Source organism: Phaenicophaeus curvirostris, chromosome 1 (genome assembly GCF_032191515.1).
Source record: "Phaenicophaeus curvirostris isolate KB17595 chromosome 1, BPBGC_Pcur_1.0, whole genome shotgun sequence".
Lineage (NCBI taxonomy): Eukaryota > Metazoa > Chordata > Aves > Cuculiformes > Cuculidae > Phaenicophaeus > Phaenicophaeus curvirostris.
In genome coordinates this window covers 88,953,483-88,976,940 of record NC_091392.1, presented here as the reverse complement: position 1 = coordinate 88,976,940, position 23,458 = coordinate 88,953,483, and the positions used below count along the sequence as shown (strand labels likewise).

The following is a 23,458-nucleotide window of genomic DNA, read 5'->3' as shown; positions in this document are numbered from 1 at the left end:
ATCTGTAGTATGACGTAAAGTAGCAAAACAATTCTGCACTCGCTTGTCTGTAGTTGGTGGTTATATCTTGGGAACAGTCGCTTTAAAATACAAGTTGTTGTCGAGGTTTGATTTAAAAATCTCTGTCAGTTTTGACATTCAGGTGAAAGTATTGCTGCTGGCTCCAGAACAATTTGCATATCTTATCACTAAATAAAATGTCTGAGGTGTGCACCAATCTGATCTGATGAAATTATAAACAAGAGTCCACACATGCCTTCCTGTTTGATTTCTGTCCTTTTCACTTCTCTGTAATAAATTATACGATCAACTCATTTTAGCTGGAGGTTTAACTGTGCATGTAAAAAGGAAAATGATAGTAGCCTATTCTTTTTCACATTTTACACCTGAGAATATGACAACATTGTGGTCTTTAGGAACATCCAGGAAAGCTTCTTTTGTTACTATCTACCTCCTCTTTAATTGCCAAAAATTGGTCCAAAATCCCAACTATTTATGTACTTCTAAAAATATTTTCCCATGCTGAAAATAGATAAATGAATGAAACTACACCTCTTTTACTACAAAGACTAATATACATGCTCAACTTTATGTCCTGCAATTAATCTCATCTACTTCAACAGGATTACTCATAATACTGTAAGTGAAATACAGGTGTAAATCCTTGCAGAATCATGGCCTGAATTGCCAACATTATGTGGCACAATTAAATGCCTAGGCCTAGAATGTCTCTTCAGAAACATTAGGAAAGAAACCCAAAATCTTTAGGCATAGTAAGTACTAAAATCTTCTCCAGGGAGTGGCTATGGGAGAAACAGTATTGAGGGAGTTTTAGGAAATTCCCTGTCACCAAATCCTTCCTGTAATCCACCTCCTTCCTCTACCAGTTATCACCTTCACTTACCGCTCCTTTCTCACTCATCAAATACTGCTCTCCCTCTCCACACATCCTGCTGCTTCTACATGATGAAGGAAATAGGAGCTGCATCTCACTCCTCCTTATTCTTTTGTGCAGTGAAGCAGGATAAGAGCAGAGTTTGGCCCTTATATTAACTGGCATAGTAATGAACACCTCATGTGCTAATTAACAGAGCTAGGTGCACAACCAAATGATTTCACCAACTTTGCTTCTTAACCTGTTGTTGAACTCTTCACATGCTCATGTCTCGCTGCAAATTACTTGTCCAGTAAATTCTATGGACAATCCTTAACCTGTTACTGGAGTTTGTTACAAGACACTGCTGATCAAAATGTATACAAATCGGATAACTAATTTGCCAAGCTCTGTCTCCCGATGAGTAGCTTATCCTCTGGTTTCATCTGCAAACACTCACAAACACTATATCAAAATTTACTCTATGTACATTATCTAGTTTTTTACTAAAATCCACAGCTTCCACAAACACTTCTGCCTGTAAATTAACTCAGTCAGAAACACTAACTAAAAAGCCAGCAAAACAAAGTCAATCCCTTAAAAGTTCAAATGACTATTTGTCACAAACATTTCACCTCTACTAATGAACTGCAAAAATGAATGATAGAAAATGCAAAACTGTATTATGTTTAGCAGTTAACATTTTAATAAGGAGGAGATTAGCAATTTTTAATACCTCCAGTGCTTTGTTATATACAGTAGCACAATAACTGAATATTTTAATTGCTAATTATTTAGACCTCATTCAGTTCTCACTCAGGCAAAACTCCCATTGAGGGACTCTTGCCTGAGAAAAGAGCTACAGGATTTGTCTTACTGTAATTTGAAAAAACTTTATATATCATAAAAACTATCAAGTTATAGTGAGACAAAAATCATTAAATCCTTAGCAATATTAAACCCTACTGAAAGTCCCACTGACTCTTAACGCCAATGTTTTCATATTAAGTAAAACAGATAATTGCAGTTTACACGGTGTAACTTACCTGTATAATTTATGCCCAGATATGCTGGTGCTCTTAAAGAAGTTTAATAATGTTTTTGAGTCTTCTTACCATATCCCTGCTTTTCTCCTGTGGGAAATCTCAGTTCAAATGTGATAAGGAAATAGCATTTCCAAACAATTACAATATCAACACCTTCAGAAACCAAAAAGCTAGCATTTGGTTTTACCTTTTGACTTTGGACTCCAAAAGGGTTAAGAGCAGCTCTCAACACTTCTTTCTTATGCTGCTGTAAAGAAAATAAATGCTTGTGTTTAGGGATTTGCACACACAACACCTTGAGTTTTCATAACAATCAAAGTGGGGGTTCAATAAGGGAAGTGGGTGGGAAGTTACACATATATATAAAAACATATAGCTATCTGAAGGAAGACAAACAGTCCTGCACATTCACATTTAGTACATAGGTGAGGAACAAATAATCTAAATGCACTGGTATCCAAAATGCCATGTTATACACATCCTTCAGCAAGAAAAGTTACACAATCGAGCACCAAATCAATAGGGAGTAAAAGCCCATGCTTAAAAGAAACTAAAAAAAAATAAAAAAAATCTGTTTTTCCATTAGGTGTAGTTTCATTCCTGTAAGAGATAAAGACAAATGGGTGTCACAACCAAAGTTTTGCTACTTATGTTTGCCATCCAACTGCATTTGTGGAAAAAATACTCTAAGAGGTTAAGAGTTTCTTTTAAGTTTTTTTTTTTAATGAAAAATCATGTATAAAGTCTTCACATCTCTTCAACTATAAATGTTTTTAATGACTAAAATGTTCAGAAAACTTCTCTATAGGCTGTATTTTGGAAAAAAAAGGACTAAAGCAGACTTAGCACCATATACCACTAATTACCAAAATGTTCAGAACTGGCAGCCAAACAGCTGACTAAGAAGAGTAAGTATTTTGAAGTCTTAAAATAAGATTTGGGCACCCTCCCTCCACTAATTCAGAATACGTTTTAGGGACCTGATTTACATAATTTCCAATTCCCTTTATAAAAGGTTCTCTTAAAGTGCCCAAATTGACTCCAGGCAGTCTTCTTGCTCCCTCACAGAGGCAACAAGACCACTTCATTCCCATAAAGTGCCGCATTTCCACCTAAGAACCTATGCTCAAAGCTTGAGTATGGCAGGACCAGGCTAAATAAGCCTATTGGTATTCGTCAAGGGTTTTCAAAGCTAGCCACAAAGACATCTTAATCACTGAGATTACATGTAAGAACATATTACTTAACAGAATATAACTCCTATTTGGAGCACCCTTACTTATTTAAAAAGAAAGAAAACAATCACTGTCTCATAAGCAGAAGATGCAACACGAGCAGGCTTTCAGGCTCGGCATTTCCAAGCCTGACTCCCCACCAGTTCCCATCTACTGCATCTTTTGTTTACTCAGAGATACGTTTGCAATTTCTTTTCAGATCTGCAGCCTTTCCCTTGTTTTCTGTGTTCTTTCCACCTCTGATCATCACAATAAAATGATACCCCAGCTTCAGCATTTGTGAAAATTTCCCTATGGCAACTCCTATCCTACTTGGGTCACTCCTGAGCATACGCGGCATAGTCTGTTCAATGACAGCTTCCACTGTTTTTAGGGAAGAAAGTTTATTTTGCTTGAACTAAGGCTGCAGCATGTGCTTCAGTTTTCATAAGGTTTGCAGTTGCCTGAATGGACACGCTGGACGGCAGCTGTTAGCATTTTCCAACATTATACAACCATGATCTGGAATAGTCCGTCAGTTCTGTGCAGACAATGAATAAAGCAAAACAGAAGGCCCAAAATAGTGAGTAATAAGGATAGGATTTTGACCTTTAAATGCTGTTAGATGTATTGCATGAGGATATGTTTGATTTAAGCAATACTGTTAGGTATGAAACTGCTGTTTGCCTAACGCCTAACTCATCTAACAAGTGAAGCACTCTGTACTTCCTGGCACACTGTGCGCTGCAGAGAGAGATGGCTCTGCTGAGTGAGCCCAGTAAGAGAAGGTGGTGCTGAGGAACCTGGAAGAGATAAACAGCAGGGGAAAAGTATGGGGGAAAAAAAACCCAAACCCTGATCACAATGTGAAAGAGAATATTTTCTATTTTAAACCTACTGATCAGTCAGACTCACAGCAGTGCCTAGACATTATCTCCTTAAGCTCTGCAAAGGATTATATCAGAGTCAAAAGTCTCTTCTCTGGGCTACTGGCATTTGAAATTTCATACAACTACACACGGTGTACACAGCTATCCTTTTGTCAGTTGTGATTCTTGCCAGAAAGTGCTATAAAATAGGCTGTGTAACTGTTACGGTTACTTCTCTTCTTTTCATCTTTTCTCAAGATCCTTTCTAAACATTTAAATACTTGAGTTTAATTAGTGCCAATATTTCTGCCACATAGTTTTCAAAATTGCTTTAATGTATGACTTAAATTAATCAAGTCTTACACTTGAGTTGGTAATTTGCTGGACTAAGACAGCTAGTAGTGTACTATATACAAAATTACAGACCATTCTTTTTTTTTTTCAGTTCTGACCCCTACGTTTACATTTAATGCCCTCACTTGGATCAACAGCTTTTTGGTGATTCAATTTATAACATATCAAATCAGGTAATACCCTCTAAATCTGATCCACCCATATGACATTAAAGAAGTGAATAAACTACGCATACAACTCAGGAAACCACTTTTGGTTCACTTGAGAGTAAACCCCACGTACTAAGGAACGGCAAATACTTTACTGCATGGTCTCACAATATGGTTACTGACCTCAAAGTCACAAAATACATCTCAGACCTCAGAAAGGTTTGAGGTAGATAATAGTAATTTCCTAGAAAAATGTGCTTTCAAGGATGAAGTAAATTAGGTACACTTATTAACTCTGGGTTGCTTTCTTTTAAATATCTAACCAGAATGATATCTACCACAAAAATAAGAAATATAGAAATGTATAACTTGAACAATCTTAATTTAAAAATGCTCTGCTGCTATGCCAGTTGCTTTTACAGTAACAACAGCATACTGTACTGCTGTTAAAATGCAAAGAAGAAAGAACTATACATAGAAACATAGAATCAAAGAGGCATACAACAGTTTGGGTTGTAAGGGATCTTACAGATCATCTAATTCCAATCCTCCTGATACCAGCAGGGACACCTCCCACTAGACCAGGCTGCCCAAGGCTCTGTCCAGCCTGGCCTTGAACACCTCCAGGGATGGGGCAGCCACAACTTCCCTGGGCGACCTGTGCCAGTGCCTCACCACCCTCACAGTGAAGAAATTCTTCCTTTAGTCTAAATCTGCCCCTTTCCAGTTTATAGCCATTGCCCCTAGTCCTATCACTACAAGCCTTTGTAAACAGTTCCTCCCTAGCTTTCTTGTAGGCCCACTTCAGGTACTGGAAGGTTACACTAAGATCTCCTTGGAGCCTTCTCTTCCCCAAGCTGAACAATCCCAACTCTCTCAGCCTATCCTCATATGGGAGGTGTTTGTAGCCCTCCTCTGGACCTGTTCCAACAGCTCCATATCCTTCTTACGTTGGGGATTCCAGAAGTGGACACAATACTCCAGGTGGGGTCTCACAAGAGAGGAATAGAGGGGCAGAATCACCTCCCTCACCCTGCTGGCCACACTTCTTTTGATGCAGCCCAGAATGCCATTGGCTTCTGGGCTGCGAATACTCGTTGCTGGCTCATATAGAACTTCTCATCAAGCAGCACACCCAAGTCCTTCTATCCAGGGCCACTCTCAATCACATCATCCCTCATCCTATATTGACACCGTGGATTGCTCCGACCCAGGTGTAGGACCTTGCACTTGGCCTTGTTGAACCTCATGAGGTTCTCACAGGCCCACTTCTCCAGCCCATCCTTCATCCTTCTGGTGTGGCAACTGTACCACTCAGCTTGATGTCATCTGCAAACTTGCTGAGGGTGCACTCAATCTCACTCTCTATACCATTGATGAAGATATTAAACAGCACTGGTCCCTGTATGGACCCCTGAGGGACACCACTTGTCATGGAACTTCATCTGGGCATCAAGCCATTGACCACTACTCTCTGAATATGACCATCCAACCAGTTTCTTATCCACTGCATTGTCCACCCATCAAATCCATATCTCTCCAGTTTAGACAGAAGGATGTTGTGGGGGACCATGTCAAAGGCTTTACAGAAGTCCAGATAGATTACATCCGCTGGTTTACCCATGTCCACTGCTGCGGTTACCCCATCATAGAAAGCCACTAAGTTGGTCATACAGGACTTGCCCCTGGTGAAGCCATGCTGGCTGCCATCAATTTCTTCCATGTCCACCATGTGCTTTAGCATATCTTCTAGAAGAATCTGTTCCATGATCTTCCGAGGCACAGAGGTGAGGCTGACAGGTCAGTAGTTCTCAGGGTTGTCTTTTCTGCTCTTTTTAAAAATGGGCACAATGTTACCCGTCTTCCAGTTACCAGGGACTTTTCCTGATTGCCAGGACTTTTCAAATATCGTGGAGAGTGGCTTGGCAAGCACATTCCATGATGGCAACTAGATCATAGCATTCTATTAGCACGGTAGCTTCCAGCTCCTCCTGCTTGTTACCCAAGCTTCGTGCGTTTGTATAGAGGCACTTCAGCTGGGCTGCTGGTCACATCACCTTCTTAGTGGACCATTTATTACCCAAAAGATGTTTTGGAGAAGTTTCCTCCCTGACACATACTACGTCATGAACCTCCCACTCATCTCCACAGGTCTTCAGCTGTGCCACAGAATCCCCAGCATGCCCCTGGACCATGGTGGAGGGCCCATACCAGAACTCCATCCCTCTAAACATTGTCTGTCCTCCCATCGCTTGTCATAATCCAGCCTGATATTAACCCCCTCCCCCTTCACTTCTATTTTAAAGCTCTGTCTACAAACTCTGCAAGCTCCTGGGCAAAGACCCTCCTCCCTCTTTGTTCATTTCCTTATGTTAATGCCTTATAAACTACATGGCCTTCTGACATTTGCTACTAATGAAAAAAATGCTATTCAGTGAACTATCATCAGATTAAGTGAAACAGAGATAAATACATTCCATTCAAGAACACATAAAGAACTTGTCAATTTTATTTATATTTTCTCTCAAGTTTATGGAGCTTGGGGGAATGGGGTGGTATTGTAGGATATTAACTGTGAGGATCTTCTCTTTTTGAGACTATATTTAAAGAACAAAATCAAAAGAGTAAGATAAATTACATTAGCATCACTCCAGTTAAATTCCTTCCAAACATGGTCATCATACATACAAACTAAACTCTGGTAGCAAGCAGATGAAAGGAATCACTGTTGATTAATGCTAAGAATATAGGAGCCAAAAGGATGTCAGATAGTGACTCACTGTGAGACTACCAGTAAATATCTTAGTCTCTTGAGATTCAGTCAACCTGGTATGAATACTGGGTAAAGTATGTTCTCAGCAAAATGGACCACGCATCACAGCAATGGTCTTTTATTTTTTAAGACAAAAAAAAAAAGACTATTGTGTGAATTTAATGCTTATGGAAAAGTCTAATCTGGCAGGTTTAGAGCTTAAAATCCTCTCATTTCCAGGACAGTACTTCTAGTAGTAGAAAAGATTGACTCACAGGCTCACCAATACCACGCAGCCTTGAACTAAAGGACCATGTTGAGTGGTCAGTTTTTGTGGCTGGTTCAACCTCTTTCATCAGACTTAAAACCACAGACAAATTACTAGTGACTGCAGTGATGTTTTTTTGGTGATGTGGACTTTGGTCCACTGAGAACTAGAGATCTCTTCAGCCTGTTTCAAGAGTCAAGCTTGCCTGCCCAGGGGAAAAAAAAAGAAACAAATCAAATCACTAGCATTAAACTCCATGATAAAGACTTACTCTAGAGAATTTCTGAATACAACAGCCCAAGCAGACCACTGACGTGGCCCACAAGTATAAGATATGAATTGGATTTTTTGCAGGAAGAGAAGCTTTGTACACATACAGAAAAAAGTTAGAGGAACAACAGTGTTATGGTACCATGCTCAATGCATGAAAAAGTCTTTCAGAAAACTATTTAAGTTCCCTGTGCACTTCTAAATTTGAAAAGGACTATCTGCCCATATTTATCTCCATGGAAGACCTGGATTAACGGTCTAGGCCCAGGACAAAATGACCTTTGAAGGCAACAGTTAGGGGATGGAAAAGGGGGGAAATCTGTAACAGCATCCATCAGGCTAACCCCCTCTTAGCTTCACGTACCGTAACTTAAACAGAAAACATCACCTGAAACATGAGAAGAAAATGGTGTTTTTAATATTAGAGGTACTAGCAACTACCCTGTGTATTTCTTCAGAAGGAAATACTAATACAGACAGTGAATTAAAACATGCCATGGTAACAGATGAAGACTTCAACTGTCAACAAAATCAGGCTATTAATTCTCGCATAAACAGTCTTTTTAAATCTTTAGGTTTTAATATAGAGTCCAAAGATCACTCTCACATTTCAGCAGCTTTTGTCTTTTAATGCCAATCATTTCAACTGACTTTTCTCACTACCCTGTGCTTTATCTCCCCTTTGGAAAAGGTGAGTGAAAATATCAAATGATATCTTACTCTGCCAAGACCAAAGGAACAGTTCAAACATTCAAAAAAATTAGGCAATGACTTTGCTTAAGGCAGGGAGGGAATGTGATTAGCAGTGGGGTGGATCACTGTCTGGCAGGGGAAGGAGAAGCTCAAACCCAACCCCAAATCGCTTCTCTGTTTCAGTGTATGCTCAAGTCTAGACTAGGTAAACAGCAACTGAAAATTACTGGATGGAAAACAGAATTATTTTGCTGCTCCTCATGTTCTTTTCTCAAGTGACAGATACTGAGATTCAAGGGGAACCTAAGAAAGTATCAGTCTGTTCATTACCACTGAAAGCAAAGATGCCCCAACTGATCGACGTTGACTAAACTATCACGTTCTGGAGGATGCAACCTCACAATGGATGGATGTGCCTAGGATAGCAGTTCATGCTGGTTTTGGCCTCTCGGTACCTCCTGAAACAACAAAGATTTCAGATTTTACATCCGTCAGCTTACAACACTTCACTAGACTGTAAGTCACTCACACCACAAGAAAACAGATATTCAATGTGCCTGTTACCTGATTCTTTCCCTCAAATATCTGTTCTATTTCTGAAACAGAACAAGGCCAAAACTTTTCTTCAACTGAGATGAACCAAACATCACCTCAAAACAGACTCCCCTATCTCTGGTTACTGACATCACAAAGTAGGATTCAAAAGTGGTGCTTTTGTCTGAAAAATCATTACCACCTTTAAAATTCTGTTCCCTTAAAGCACTAGAAATTAATCTCTGGAAATGCAGAAGTTAAGCATGAGATGACAAATCTCTGTTCTCTCCAGAGAGTATGTGTCCCTACAGATTTTGCTTCCTGACCAACATTTAACTCCTTGATGCCTTTTCTCTTGTGATCTCTTCTTTGGCAGAAATTTCTTCAAACTTAGAAAATGAGAACATGAGCCAAGTAAATAAAAATAAATAAATAAAGTTCAATGTCTATAAATAAAGTACACAGACTAACCTGCTTAATTATTAACAGGTAAACACAACAAATTCTGAATTATTTACTTAATCTTTTTCAGCTACAAACCTCAGACTTTTAGAGCATGAAATACATGCTTTATTTTAGGACATAAAACTGATATTTTATAAGGCTGGGGACTTTTTTTTTTTTGAGGTGGGGTTGTTTTGGAGAATACACATTTTTGTTAACCCCAAAATACTTTCCTCTCATTTGACCTTGGTGGAATTTTAAACACAGAAATAAGTCTTAGTATAAAGATCCTGTATTCACATGTTCCTTAGTGAATAAGCTGGCTATTTATGAGTTGCAACTGAGTGAAAACGAGATTCCTGTGAGGCACATGCACCCTTTCCTCTATTTGTATATCTGCTAGGAAGACACTAGATCTAGAGAGAGAACCTGGTAAAGTCTCCAAACAGAAATTCTACAATGACGGATAAAGTAGTCCCAGGTACAATCCCATTTTCTTTATTGAAGAAAGCCACTCTAATAAAGTAAAACTAGTTTGTTCTGCAAATAATAAAAAGTCCATGCCACTGGGCCCTGATGACCAACCTCCAGCTGAGTCCACCTTTGTTCTCCCTCCTTCTGACACATTGTTCTGCCTAATCCAGCGCTGATGTAATGAACGTTCCTCAGTGATAGGCTGAAAATGAGGGAAATTCCAGGTTCCTTGCTGGTTAAACTGGAACATTTCTATGTTTCCTGAAGTTAGCACATACCTTTTGAAGTCTCTAGCATTCAGTAGTATAAAACAATGCCATCTCCTCCTCAGTCACCTCAGGCCATCATACAGTCAACAACATCCAGAAGAAAACTTACATCATCATCATCACAGAGGAAATGTGGCTATGAATCTCAGGCAATTTTTCTTAACTAGCTTTTCTTTGGAAATTACTTATAATATCGTTTTTGAAGGTCTGAATTAATAAAGACATATGCATATATGCTGAAGCTGCATATGGGAGACATGCCCTAAAAATCTACTCTAGAGTTTTGCATGCAAGCAGAAGTCTTCACAAGAGTGTTATGGTAATATTTAACAAGGTATTCAGATATTGCTATTCCCTCACCATTGCTACAAAAGCATACAGATGTGACATCTGATATCATATTTATTAATCTACTCTTAATTGCTATTAATGGTCCAACACAATTTGGGTTTTTCTTCTGGGCTTAGATCTTAGGAATTTTGTCAATATTAATGTACTATACTTTTTTGCCTACCAAAGCCTTCCAAAGGTGCAATTCAGGAAATGAGACAGTTAATCACAGAGCTGACTTATCCTCTAATTTAGGTGGCCTACTTATGTTAGCAACATTTTATTAGCACGTTATGCTGTATATTTAATATTTAGTACACTGTGTGAAAATGGTTTACTGTGTACTGCTCACATAAATGACTTACAAATTCTGTTTGACACATAGAGAACAGTGTATAAGTAAAACATGTATTTCTAAGTATACCTAATGCTACAGAAAATAAGGATAAACAAAAGACATGTAGAGAAAACACTGAAATGTGTTGGATGATGGAGTTAAAGGTTAGCTTATAAATAATTTGGGAAACCACAGAGGCAGAATTAGGGATATACGCACAATGCCCATCCCTCCTTTACATCTTTATTTCAAATTTTCCGCTGAAAGCCTCAGCAGACATCCAGTTGAAGGAAAAGGTGACTTTCTTAATTGTTGAAGTTTCACAGTGGAGACAACTGCAACAAAGCATACAGGAAATCCCCCCAAAAAGCTTTTGTATGTTACTGGACCCAAAAGACAAAGTAGGATTTTAGTGCTTAGGAGTGCTTTCAGGTCATTTTTTTCATGAGGCAGGGAAGTCAGCTATCCTCATGAATTATGCAGCCTTTCCAGCGTGTTCTTACACAATGCTAGCTGGAAGCCCCAGGGAAGGATGCCCTGTGCACATGAGCAGCAGGTGGTACCAAAGGAGAATCGCTCAACCAAATGAGATACAAGTTTTCTTGAAGAAGCTACAGAGTGGCTTGGAGGAGGGATCCCAGTTATCTAGACAGAGCTACAGCCAATTTGGTTGTACTGATGTTCAGAAATTGCCACTGGAAAGGAGATTTTTACTTTAGTCCTTAGTTATGAAGAGAAGTATTTACTATTTTCCATGTTCCTATTTAGAAAGTGAATCAAAGCTACATCAAGGGCCAGATAAGGGAAAATCCTTCAGCCTGACCTTAATTGGAAGGGGGAGAAGAAGGGATTTAGCCTCTTTGCTTCAACCAGAACCTTCTTAACCTTCAAATTATTTGAGCTTCTTCAGGTACCGGTGGCTCTTGTTTACCACACACCCTTGAAAAAAGTATTTAGAGTAACTTTCCCAGAGGGAAAGGTGTATACCTTAGCCTTAACTCTAGTCCTTGATCTCTAACAAGCAAATCATTCACATTTATGAAAAATATGTTTTTCTGAGATCGCCTGACAGGTGAATATATCCATGTGAATATATCCTCTGAAGCCCCCAATAGCCCAGTTAAGAAGGAGAAGACAATCAAAGGGCAAGGAATCCTGTATGTAATCAATACGTTTTAGCTTTTTTTCTGCTGTGTAATTTGTCAATATATCTATAAATCCTTTTATAGAGAGGTAGCTTAGACAACTGCTAAGAGTCAAACAAATAGCAAACTTGTTTTCTGCAAAAATATATGATCACAGCAAAGCATTTTTTTCTCCAGGTGAAACATTTTCAGGATTATTACAAAGGGCCCTCACTGTTTATTACAGTCCCTGACAAACTATCAGTTCCAAAGCTTTTCACAGTATCTTCAGTTGATGTTTTTTGTCAAGTGACATTCAAAACGGTTTTTATTTTGAAAAACAAAAACAAAACAAAATTGAGCCTATTTCACATTCTTTTTATTCTTGTACATTACTGGGTTTTTTTCAAAATTATTGCAATACTTCCATGGCATACCCTAAAATGCCTCACAACAGAGAAATTCAGCTCACATTTCCTCTAGGAAAAAACCCAAAGAACAAAACAATCTACAAAACCTCTTAGAAAATGTATGTTTTCCCAGTTATATTCAGTGGGGGACATTAAAAATTCAATATTTGCCACTTCACAATGACTTCTGGACACAAAACAGTTCCTTCATGCTGCAGTAGGTTCCTCTAGTCTAAACATAATGGGAACTACAAGAAAAGTACACACTTGAAACGGTACTAAATATGACATCCACGATCCAGCTCCAATCTTGATATCACCTTTTCCCTTTTTTTTCCTGTCGTTTCTATCATTCATTACAGATACAGTATTTATTTTTTATAATGATTAGTATGTAAAAACCAGTACATAGAAACCAAGAAACAAGAATGGGTCTAATTAAAAATTTATATTATTACAAAAATAAGAATTATATCAATCAATATGAAGACTGAGATATTCAGATCAGTAGGACATTTTTAGTTCTAACATTTATCCTACTTTAAGGACATGAAGGCAGTTGATTTATTTAAAAACCTTAGCCGCAATATATCAGTATATAGTATTTATATTAAAACCATGTTGGGAGATATATTGCAAGATAGTACATACCTCCATTACAAGAATGCCTCATATTTTATAGAACAAATACGAAGTTTGTACAGATTTAAGATCTGAAGGAAACCATCCAAAAGAGACTCTACAATTTTAGCTCAAAGTTCACCAGCAAAAGTGAATGGATAGTTGTGGATCAAACTGATCTTTGCTGTGATCTTACCAATATCAGAGATTCAAGGATAACTAACTCACTGCTTAATTTACAAACTCTGCTCTGCAATAACAGATCCGATTCTTGAGGTGATACCTCTCAAAACATGTATTTTTCTAATATGATGTATGTATATATAAATTTAAAATATATTTTCCTCAAACTTGCAAAAAATTACTTCCACTTCTCTTCTATTTCAAGGGATTATTGAAGTTTTTGCCACCATGTTAAAGGAGACTAAAAAAATTTCTGAAATATATCATATAATACAATTATATTTTCAGGTAACAAATACATATTGCAGCAGAGTTCAGAGACTGCAGTGAGGTTGATGTATTAGGCATTGCAGTGACACAAACTAGAGGACAGTCATCACTAGAAACAGCTTTTCAGACACACCAGCCAAAGAGTGAAAGAGCAAGAACTACTTTTTCAGATGAGCTAGGACATGTAGACTGGAATTACTCGGGAAATCTGTGACAGCATACAGTGCTCAAGCTTTCTCTTCTTTCTATTAATTGATACGAAGTCCACTAAAAAAAACCCAAGACAAAATCGTATTACATCTGCCCCATTAACTTAGCCATTTCAAACATAATGCTACTTTGCATTTGCGTAACTCTGATATCGAAAAACTGAAAGCACTGTAAAACAAAATTAAATATAAATAAATTATCCTCACTTTGAAAGTAGTAAAATAAAACAAAGAGGTATTAAGGGAAAAGTCACCTCACCTAACTTTAGCCATGTAAAAGGCACTGTTACCTAGGCTCCTCCTTACACCACTGGAATGAGGTGAGCATCTTGAGAGGGCAATTCCCTCTCTCCTCAGATACGTGGTGAAGTCAATCACTAGAGAAGGCTCTCTGCTCTTCTGCCTATTCTTTCCATCTAGCCTAGGTGCCTGGACTAAATGCCTCATGTTTTGATAAATGAGCAATATACGCCTATCCTATCTCACAGTAGATCTCTCTTCAGTGTTACCTCAATTCCTTTTCTAAGAGGCAAAACAGGGATTGATCAAGGTCTGCATGTACTGGCTAGTCAGCACACACACTCACAGAAGGTGAGATGCACACTGCCAAACCCGAGTCAAACAGACAACAGGGATAAACAAAACTCAATGCTTCTTAGTGTCCAGGTAGTCTAACAGTTGGCCACCATTTCCTGAGCTACTGGCAGGCTAAACAAATGGCTATGGGTTGCTAAGGCTTGCTGAGATTTGTGCAGCTCTTAGCCCACAGTGGAAGCCCTGCAGGAATACTCAAGGTGCTATCACCACATAAATAATTGTTATAAATAAAACTCACATCAAAATGAGATTTCTTCCAAGAAAAGTGATGAAAGTATGCTATTAGACTCTGATCACACAGCCTACTATTCAGAAAAGGAAATACCTCTGAATCCCAGTGAAAATGAATCTGTCTCTGGCTGAAATAACTTTTAAAAACCAAAACTCTTATGTTGTTTTCTCTGTCGACCCAGAGATCAGATTTGGGGATCCAAAAATGCTTTACTTTTCTATGCAGACTTGCATACACCAGCAAAATCTGGCAATATGCTACATGATAGGATTGTGAAGCTCTGAAGCAACTGTGAAGTGGTATTTCAAATACCTCTTGCAAAATGGGAACTGGTTAACAAAAAATTAAAGTGATGCCTCTTCCAATGTTAAAACAGAAAACAGGAAGAAAAGATACACTGTTTTGTCTCTCCCACAAAAAGAATGACTTAGACTAACAGCTTCCATCTACCCATAGAAAGTTAAGGTATGTATTTTGGTATTTTTGCCAAATAAAAGCTGAGAAGTTCCCTAAAAAAATCACAGGATACCAATGGAGTCACATGAAAAAACACCAGCACTTTCACTCAATCACTTTCCAAATCCTAAAAGGAATGAGAGAGCTACAGTACCTCAGGAATCAGATTTTTCAAATTCAAGCTTCTCCTCTTTCTTCAGTTACTGGCAAAGAGCACCCATTAGGTGCATGCAAAAGCACTGAACTTTGCTTTAAAACAAACCAGTGCTGTGCAGCGAACGAGCCTGAATCGTACACGCTTATCGCAAGCCCAGCAGTTAGCATTGAGCCAACAGCTAGAAACAGCACTACCATGCTCATGCTTCTCAGTTTTAGCAAGTCACTGTTTAAAATGAAAGTAGTATGCTAACAGTTCCCCAAACAGTATTTGCATCATTATTATAAACGGTTGTCTGTTATCAGCAGAGAAGAATCGATACTTAATGCAGCAGCTAAAGACCAGCTCACACTGTCTCACGGCTGAGGAGAGAGAAGGAAGAGGGCTGCTAAGGAGCAGGTCTCTGACCACAGACCCTGCCACCAGGAAGCACGGCAGCAGTGAGCAGCTGACTGGTTCGTTTATCAAAGAGCAGAAGGATGTTTAAGGGCCAAAGCAGTGGTGTGGCTGTTCCTGGGAATAAATTTGCACTGCAGATCTTACCATCTTCTTCCATACATGCACCGTTTATTTATTTGGCCTGTCTGTTCCAAAGAGATCTATGCTCATCAAACAAGATCTACCAAAAAACCACAGTCGCTTCAACTCTTTCCCCAGGTAAGAGAATGAGAAAGCAAATGGAAAAGCGCCCAGTTAACTCAGTGATGACTGTATCCATATGTAAATGATGCTAAGGCTAATAATTCCTACTGCAGGTACTACTCTATCAATAACACTTTTTAAGGGCATGAAAGTAATCTTAATACTTTGCCACAGTAATATCTTCATATCCATCTACTACCTTTAACTTTCCAAACCAGAGCAACTGACTTTATGCATAGGAATTAGACTGATTTGTTAATGTTTATATTTATGGGGAGGGAGGGAGGGAAAAAAAAAATCTTAACTCTGAACTTTCCACTTCTGTTAATGATTAAAAAGTTATATTTAAATATTAACTTTATTAATATAATAATTTGTATGACACTCCTAAAATTTACTTACAACACATACTAGCCAGATCTGCCTGTTGTTCTGGGGGCAGGTAAATGGAGTGGGTGAAGTATTCAGGCAAAACAAAACAGTTTTTAATAGAAAGATACAGACCATGTTCTATTTATCTGAGAATAGCATCTATTATTTAGTGTGGAGTAAATACGTTCAGAGGCTAAATGGTCTCTTTCAAATGACAGAGGGCATTTTTTTCCCTCTTTTTTTTTTTTTTTTGGTACAACATGCCCCTGATATACCCAAATAGCTCTATTTAAATGGCAATCTTTATTAGGTCATTTTAAAATGGGAATTACAATATGTACTAGCAAAAATTGCTTAGCTGTTTACTTACTGATTCTTTACAGATGGCAATTATTTTACCAATGGACAAGATGAAATCTGCTACAAAAAGACAGGACTTACATATTAAATCCCATTTATAGCAGAGTCATTTTATTTCTAGTTCTGGTCACCTAAAAAAAAAGGGACAAGAAATTGAAGACTGTGTCATCTCAACAATAATAACTGGCACCCCCAACAATTTCCATCCCAAATCTCACTGGCACGATTTCTACTTCACAAGTGAAAAAACCTATCTGAAAATGAGTTGGGGTGAGATAGAAAACAGAAAAAAGAAAAGGCTTCCTAACTTCCAATCTTGTGCTTAGATGATTATATTACTGTTTCTGACCCAGAGACATTACATCATCTCATTTTTTAAAGAAAAAAATACTACATTTTTAACATCTCTCTTGTACAGCCACCTGTGCATCTGTATTTGTGTAATTCACTATCATGACTATAATAATCTATTAAATAGGTATCACGGTCATTTAAATCTGAAAGTGAGTGTAAAATTTTTGTCCTTACAATATGGAATTTATCTGTGTAAGCCCCTTAACCCACTGGACGTTTCTGTTCAGCACAGCCCCTCTATACTTACATAACGCTCTTCATGTTACCACAGGCAGCACTTTCCAGTTACAAAGTCAAGAATTAACAGCAGGATGCTGTCGAGAAAAAAGCTTAACTTATGAACATGTTCAGATTGCCATTGCCCAAAAATCTGAGTAATGTTCCAGATATGTTATGTTAATCTGTTACACAAGATTGTCTGTAATGTGAATATTTTTTTAAGGAGTACTGAGGGTGGTGTTGGGGGTTGGATGAAGGCAGGTGGCCAAAGTTATTACAGAATTGAAGAGGATTATTTTAATTATTATTGGACTATTAACCCTCTGCATGATCCTATTGAGCCAGTTTCATTGTGTTTACGAGTAATATGATTTATAACCATTGTACTTGAAATTACTGTTGATCGTTGAGCATTTGGGAATAAAAATAGATATGATTAGATGTGCAAAACTCATTTGAATGCTGTTTTATACATGGACTGGGTTTCTATCCACTAAAAAATAGCCCTTAATAATAAGATATCAAGGAAAATGCCGTGAGAATTTATATTTAATGTATAATATGTGTTCTGTGTATTCTACATAGACCTCATAATGAACGTGACCAAATACTGAACACGAACTGGAGAACAAACCTTTTGTGTTGATGCAAAATTTGAGTGGCAGGAAAAAAACATAACAGAAGATAAGGGGTTTCATTCACAATGCAATGTAAATTAAAAAACCATGGCTACAAAAGAGTAGAAACAAGAAAGGTAATATAACAAACTTACATTTCACTCTCCATCATTACAAGGATCAAAACAGGAGCATACATCTTCATTCTAGTCAGATGGCCACTATAATAATGAACTACAGCAGCTCATATGAGAAATAAAAATATCAAGGACTTGCTTATATTCTAAATTGAAGCAAAGCAAACAAAATGAACCCTAAAGTCTATGGGTTTGGGGTTGTTTTTTTTATTCAAACAAGGGGCAAAACACTCATGGGAAGTAAGGTATATCTCGATTTATGCATTCACTTTGCCTTTAACTTCACAGGGAACAGCATGAAGCTCAGAGACTTCCCTTACCAAGCCTATTTTCACTCTAAATAGGTCTTGACAGTGCTGTAGCTGCAGAGCCAAAAAAAAACGAGGCCAAATTTTATGTGGTCATGCTAGCGTGGTGGAAAAGCTTTTGTGAGGATTTGATGTTGTGACTGCATTTGTACATCTGGCCCCTCACAGACCTTCAAGGACTTAGACATCTATGGATACTTACACGGATTATTAAATGGCCTGTTAACAGAAGAGGTGGATTCAGGACACTGCCACATTTGAATTTGGTATCTGCAATTGGACCCTGACATTTCATTTGGATACTTAAAGCATTAATGTTATTGTATCTTGTAGACCTATATTAACAAGTTTGATTTAACAGATGGGAGCTTTTTCAAAAAAATGTAAACAGCTGATCTGAAAGCCAGCACTTTCTATAGACAGATCATACAGTGAAATATAGCACTCTACTGTTCATTCCAAACACATCGCAGCACTGCAAGTAGACCACTTTATACAATGAAGAAATACAGTAAACATAAAAAGAACACACCTCAAGAATTTCTCTTCCCACTTTTGCCAGTTTTAAATAGAACATTCTCCCTCAAATTCTCTGCTTCTGACCTCCCCATCAAAAAAAAATAATATTCAAACCAAGTTAAGGAAAATATTGCCCTCTATAAACCAGGGCAGATAATTTGAGCCAAGTCTCACTGAGTCTTCTTGCAGGGCTTCTCACTGTGCATTCTCAACACCACTACATTTCTGAATTTTGCTGATTTAAATATTATGCTCATTTTAGTATTATCTATTACACTAGACCTCACTGATTGTCTGCAATGCAAGTAGTTTCCTAAAAACATACTTACAAACCTGCTCCTTAATAAAAATAAACTACTTCCTAAATAAGAGAAGCACAAGAAAGCAATGGTGGGTTTTTTGGAAATGAGCTTTTAACTGTTCCTGTTAGATTATCCTCTTTGGTCTTAAATTACATGCTTGTTTTTGCATCTATAGTTTAAGGGCATGTTAATAATATAAATGGTTACAAATACAGGACCATCTAGTTTCTGTATTTTTCACATTGCATATTTGCTTTAGCACAATTGAAATTAGTAACAATAGCCGCATCTGACTGCAGTTCCTTCTTGTATGATTTCTGTGATGCAGTAATAAAAGACACTGGAAGTTCAGTGCTCTGGAACAGTAACTCTAATTATTGCAATGTTTACTACAGGAAATTACCTACTGGACAACCCTGCACAGAATCCTTAGCAGGAAATGGGACAGATTTCTGTTTGTGGAGAGAAACAGCCAGCCCAGTGCATCACTAGCAGCAGTGCTTGAAAATTGTCCTCTGTTACCTAGGCTGAAAATGGAAAACTGAAGCTCTGACATGAATGCAATATACAGCAGACTCCCAGGACTGTACATGAACATGGGTTCGTTTTTTTTTTTTTCTTGGAAAGTAAGAAAATCAAACTGATTACAGCAGTGCTCCCAGGAAATTAATAGTATTATCTTAATAACTTTGTTAAATAAGTAAACGACAAGAAAAAAAAGATCCTTGTTCACAACAGGCAGTGAAAGCCAAGCAGAGCGGCAGGATGGGAACTATCTAAAAGTAGCACTGTGTCTCTGAGATCAGAGTCCAACTTGCATACCCTTTTACTCAGATGCTCTTCTCTTTCTATGAGCCCGTAACATGCTCTTACAATATGGCTAGCATGCATCAGAGAAGAAATATCCACATTTATTAGGCTTATGACAGTGTAAACACCATTAGAAGCGGTTCTGGTATGACAACCCTTATTTTGCACTTCTCTGTTTCTAACTTCCTTCGTCAATTCTCACTCTCATCCACTTCGCACTTCCATTTACTGTCTCAGGGCCAGATTTTCAGTACTTTCTGTTCATCTCCAGCTCTCTCTGCAGCTTTGTATGACAACCAAACTGACTCCCCTGCTGTCATTTAGGATACTTTTAACATTAACTGGGCAAAGTCCACAGTCTGTTGAAATATTTCTCGAGTATCTAGTCACTCTGTGCTTGAGAGATCTCCAGACTTTAGTTTACATTCTTTAAGATTTTATTTTTGCCCCAAGTCCAGTATTTTTGTAATATAACCTTTATATAAAACAAATATTTCAGTACATGCAAAAGATTAAAGGAAAAAGGAATGAAGGAAGTACTTGGCTGTCCTTTAATTTTACATGTGTTTAATGTTATCTCAGAGAAATATATCCATTTTCATTTTTAATCTAATCTACAAGCTGTGTTGGATGATTGTGCAAAAAGCTAGCATGCTCTCCAGCTGCTTAAAGAAACAAAACGGAGCCAGGAATAAGCATGGGATGTTCAGTGGCACAACCTGCTGGATAATGGGTAATGTTTGCTTCCTCTTCAATACTCAGTACCTTCGACTTTATTTAGCATACACAGAGGATTAAAATCCAAACAGGCTGGTAGCTTTTGTTTGGCCTGTTACACACAGAAAGTGGCTAGATGTTTCCGATCTAGGTTCAGCTACCAAAATCTTCTTCTAGTTGTGGGAGTGGAGATGAAAGCAGGCTGTTTCAATTAGTCTGGCTATAGAAATGATCTGGAGCTGTGAATTAATTGATTTGAAGACCAAGAGGGACAGCTCCTGCATAACAGAGGCTGTGGAATCTCACCCTGTAATTACAGTTAAGTTCATCTCAAAATCCAATAGAAATCAAAGGTGACCGTATCAGACCCATCTCTTAATCAAAAGTGGCTCTTTCCCTCACCACTAAGTGCAAAATATTCCATGTTTCTTTTTATTTCAAAAAGCCATTTGGGTTTAAAATGAACCTGTGTGAAAGATCTTTATTCCTGCATGGATGGGAACGAATTTTCCACTGGTGCATGAAAAGGCTAGAACAATGAAAGTATTGGGAAGGGAAGTGGCAGGGGGGAGGAAAGCTCTGCCTTTTTGGCAGTACTTGCAGAACATTAGTTAGGGTAGGTGGAGTCCTGCTGGGTCCAACCAACTGCTCAGATACCCCGTAACATTTTACTGGCCCATAGCTTTACACTGTACATCTCCGAATATGGAAAAAAAGTTCATTTGTATATATATATGTGTATGTATATGTATATACACACATACACACACATATATACTTTAAAAGACACAAAACTCTTGAGCACATATCCAAAGCAGATCAATTGTCTTTGCAATATTCTCAGAACAAAATGTTCCACCAGCAGATCTGATAAGAAGAGCCAAAAAATGGAAAACACTTGCTACCAATTTATTGCAGTCACCCATAAACTATTACTAGAACATTATGTATTGGGGTTCAAGCCAGAAAGCTATTAAAGCGGACTGCACTAGTCTTTCCATTGCTACTGAAGCATTAATAAATCCTTAGAGAATTGTGTTTATGTTGAAAGAATCATCATATAATCAAATTTTCACACACAAAAATTGCAAGTCTTTTTAGGACGACTGTGTGCCTTTGCTCTCTCCCCAACATTGGCCAATCTCTCCACAATTACCATCTATGTTTCCGTCTGGCCTGAACCCTGATATACATACTTTGTGTTCCAAGCTGGACAAATTTCAAGATAAATGGTGCTAATTGACAGTGTTAATGGGTGCAGAATGTACCGTATCATTTCTCCTGTTGTCTCTGCTTAGGTGTCTTTCTCACTCCTTATGGTGCTTCTTTGTCCAAGAAGAGTTAAAAAATAATGCTAAAACGGCATCGCTAGGGGTGGTCTTTTTGACTTAGCCATGTAAATAATAAGCATCATATGGCATTCTATGGGACTGTGTTTCCAGTCCCTGTTAAAGGAAAACCTCTAATAAATCAAAAACCTCCTTTCCCATTTAAAAGACAACACTGACATCCAGCAAGATGGTGATTAACCCAATGAATTACAGTTTTTATATCAAGAATTGCTCTTTTCGTTTGAAGGTACGTGCTTCACTTTCCTCTGATAGCACACAGGTGCAAACTATATAACAGAGCAGGCTAAGTGCAATGATGGCAATTCCTCTATCCCTGAAACCTCCTTAAAACAATATATCTTCACTTGAAATGAACTAGGCCATCACTCCAGAAAGACTTCAGATTCTACTTGAATTAAGTATGAAAAAGACCTATAATTCCAAGGAAGGAAACCAAGTCCCTTGTATGGATTTATTCATATTATCCTAAGCAACTAGTTTAATTAAGAGCTGAAAACTGTTATCATCATCATCACTATCACCTTCATCATCAGATGACCACTTCACCTATACCTCCGACTCAGAGTCCTAGAGAGCACAGGCTGGGTGAACAGTATGATGTTATGACAAATTTATGATAACCGAACAGCTTTCCTGATTTGACTCTTTAACCCCTGGAATAGCCTTACAGTTTGAGAGATTTCTAGGAAAGTGCTCCTGGCTGTCAAGTGACCCATAGGCCATTCTCATTGGGCAGGAAAAGCTAAACTCCCTTGCAAACAGGGAGAATCTTCAGGAGGTATTTTATTTGTGGTTGTCAAATACAAATTTTGCTGTTTTGTGAACTTGTTGGACAAATGTAATTAAATTTGATCAGACATTACTGATACACTTGACTTCAAATATCCTGATTTAGAAAAGTTAAGGTCTTGCAGCATTCTTTGAGGTCAGTGGAAATACTAAGTATCTTTCCTTGACTTAGGCATTTAGTCTACACAGAGAAAAAACAAGGATAGCTGGTCAAATGTATCCCTTAAGTAACTTCACTCTATCCCACCATGGTTTTTTATCTCTTGATTAATGACTGTGGGATATATTGCTTGCTCAGGCAGCACATTTATGCGTGGAGCTTTTCTGCTTGCTTGTGTAATTAGTTACATTCCAATCAAACTTACAACAAAAATGATAACAAATAATTTCTACCTGCACTAGCGCACAGGACGCCAGAGTGTGATTTTGCAATAGATAAACAGACCACATCTACAAGTAAATCTCTCTCTCCAGTTTGCCTTTTCACAGCAGGATTCAGGCTCTGCTGTCATCACGAGAGCCAATGAAATCTTCAACTTGGGAAGTCTTTTTTTTGATTCTTCAAAGAATGCAGACACACGTGCTGGCATAACAACGTGTCAGTGAGCTGTTTGAAGCCAGACCCTCAGCATAGCACTGAAAAACTCTCACTATGCCAGGAAGAGGAATGAAAATACTTAAGCAGAAAAATCAACACCCCAGAAAGGCTTGGAATTGCTCAGGTCTCCAAAGGAGATTTCATCTAGAACCTCTGCAGCAAATGAGTTATTGCACTTTCTGCTCCAGCTCCATTAGTCAATACACTTGCAAAAAAAGTTGTCCAC

The 23,458-nt window shown here is 38.0% G+C and overlaps 1 protein-coding gene across 16 annotated transcripts in view; it reads right to left on the bottom strand.

Moving 5' to 3' along the window:
* Nucleotides 1–23,458, bottom strand: part of ZBTB20 (zinc finger and BTB domain containing 20) — a 492,240-nt gene that overhangs the window by 398,455 nt on the left and 70,327 nt on the right. For 13 of the 16 annotated variants that reach the window (XM_069867452.1, XM_069867468.1, XM_069867442.1 and 10 more), the window contains one exon: nucleotides 2,108–2,167. The exons of 1 other annotated variant lie outside the window; for it this stretch is intronic. The gene's annotated coding sequence lies outside the window, so the exon portion shown is untranslated. Of the gene's footprint in view, nucleotides 1–2,107; nucleotides 2,168–15,133; nucleotides 15,209–23,458 lie in introns of those variants that run through there. 2 more of the 16 variants (XM_069867472.1, XM_069867422.1) reach the window with 2 other exon arrangements.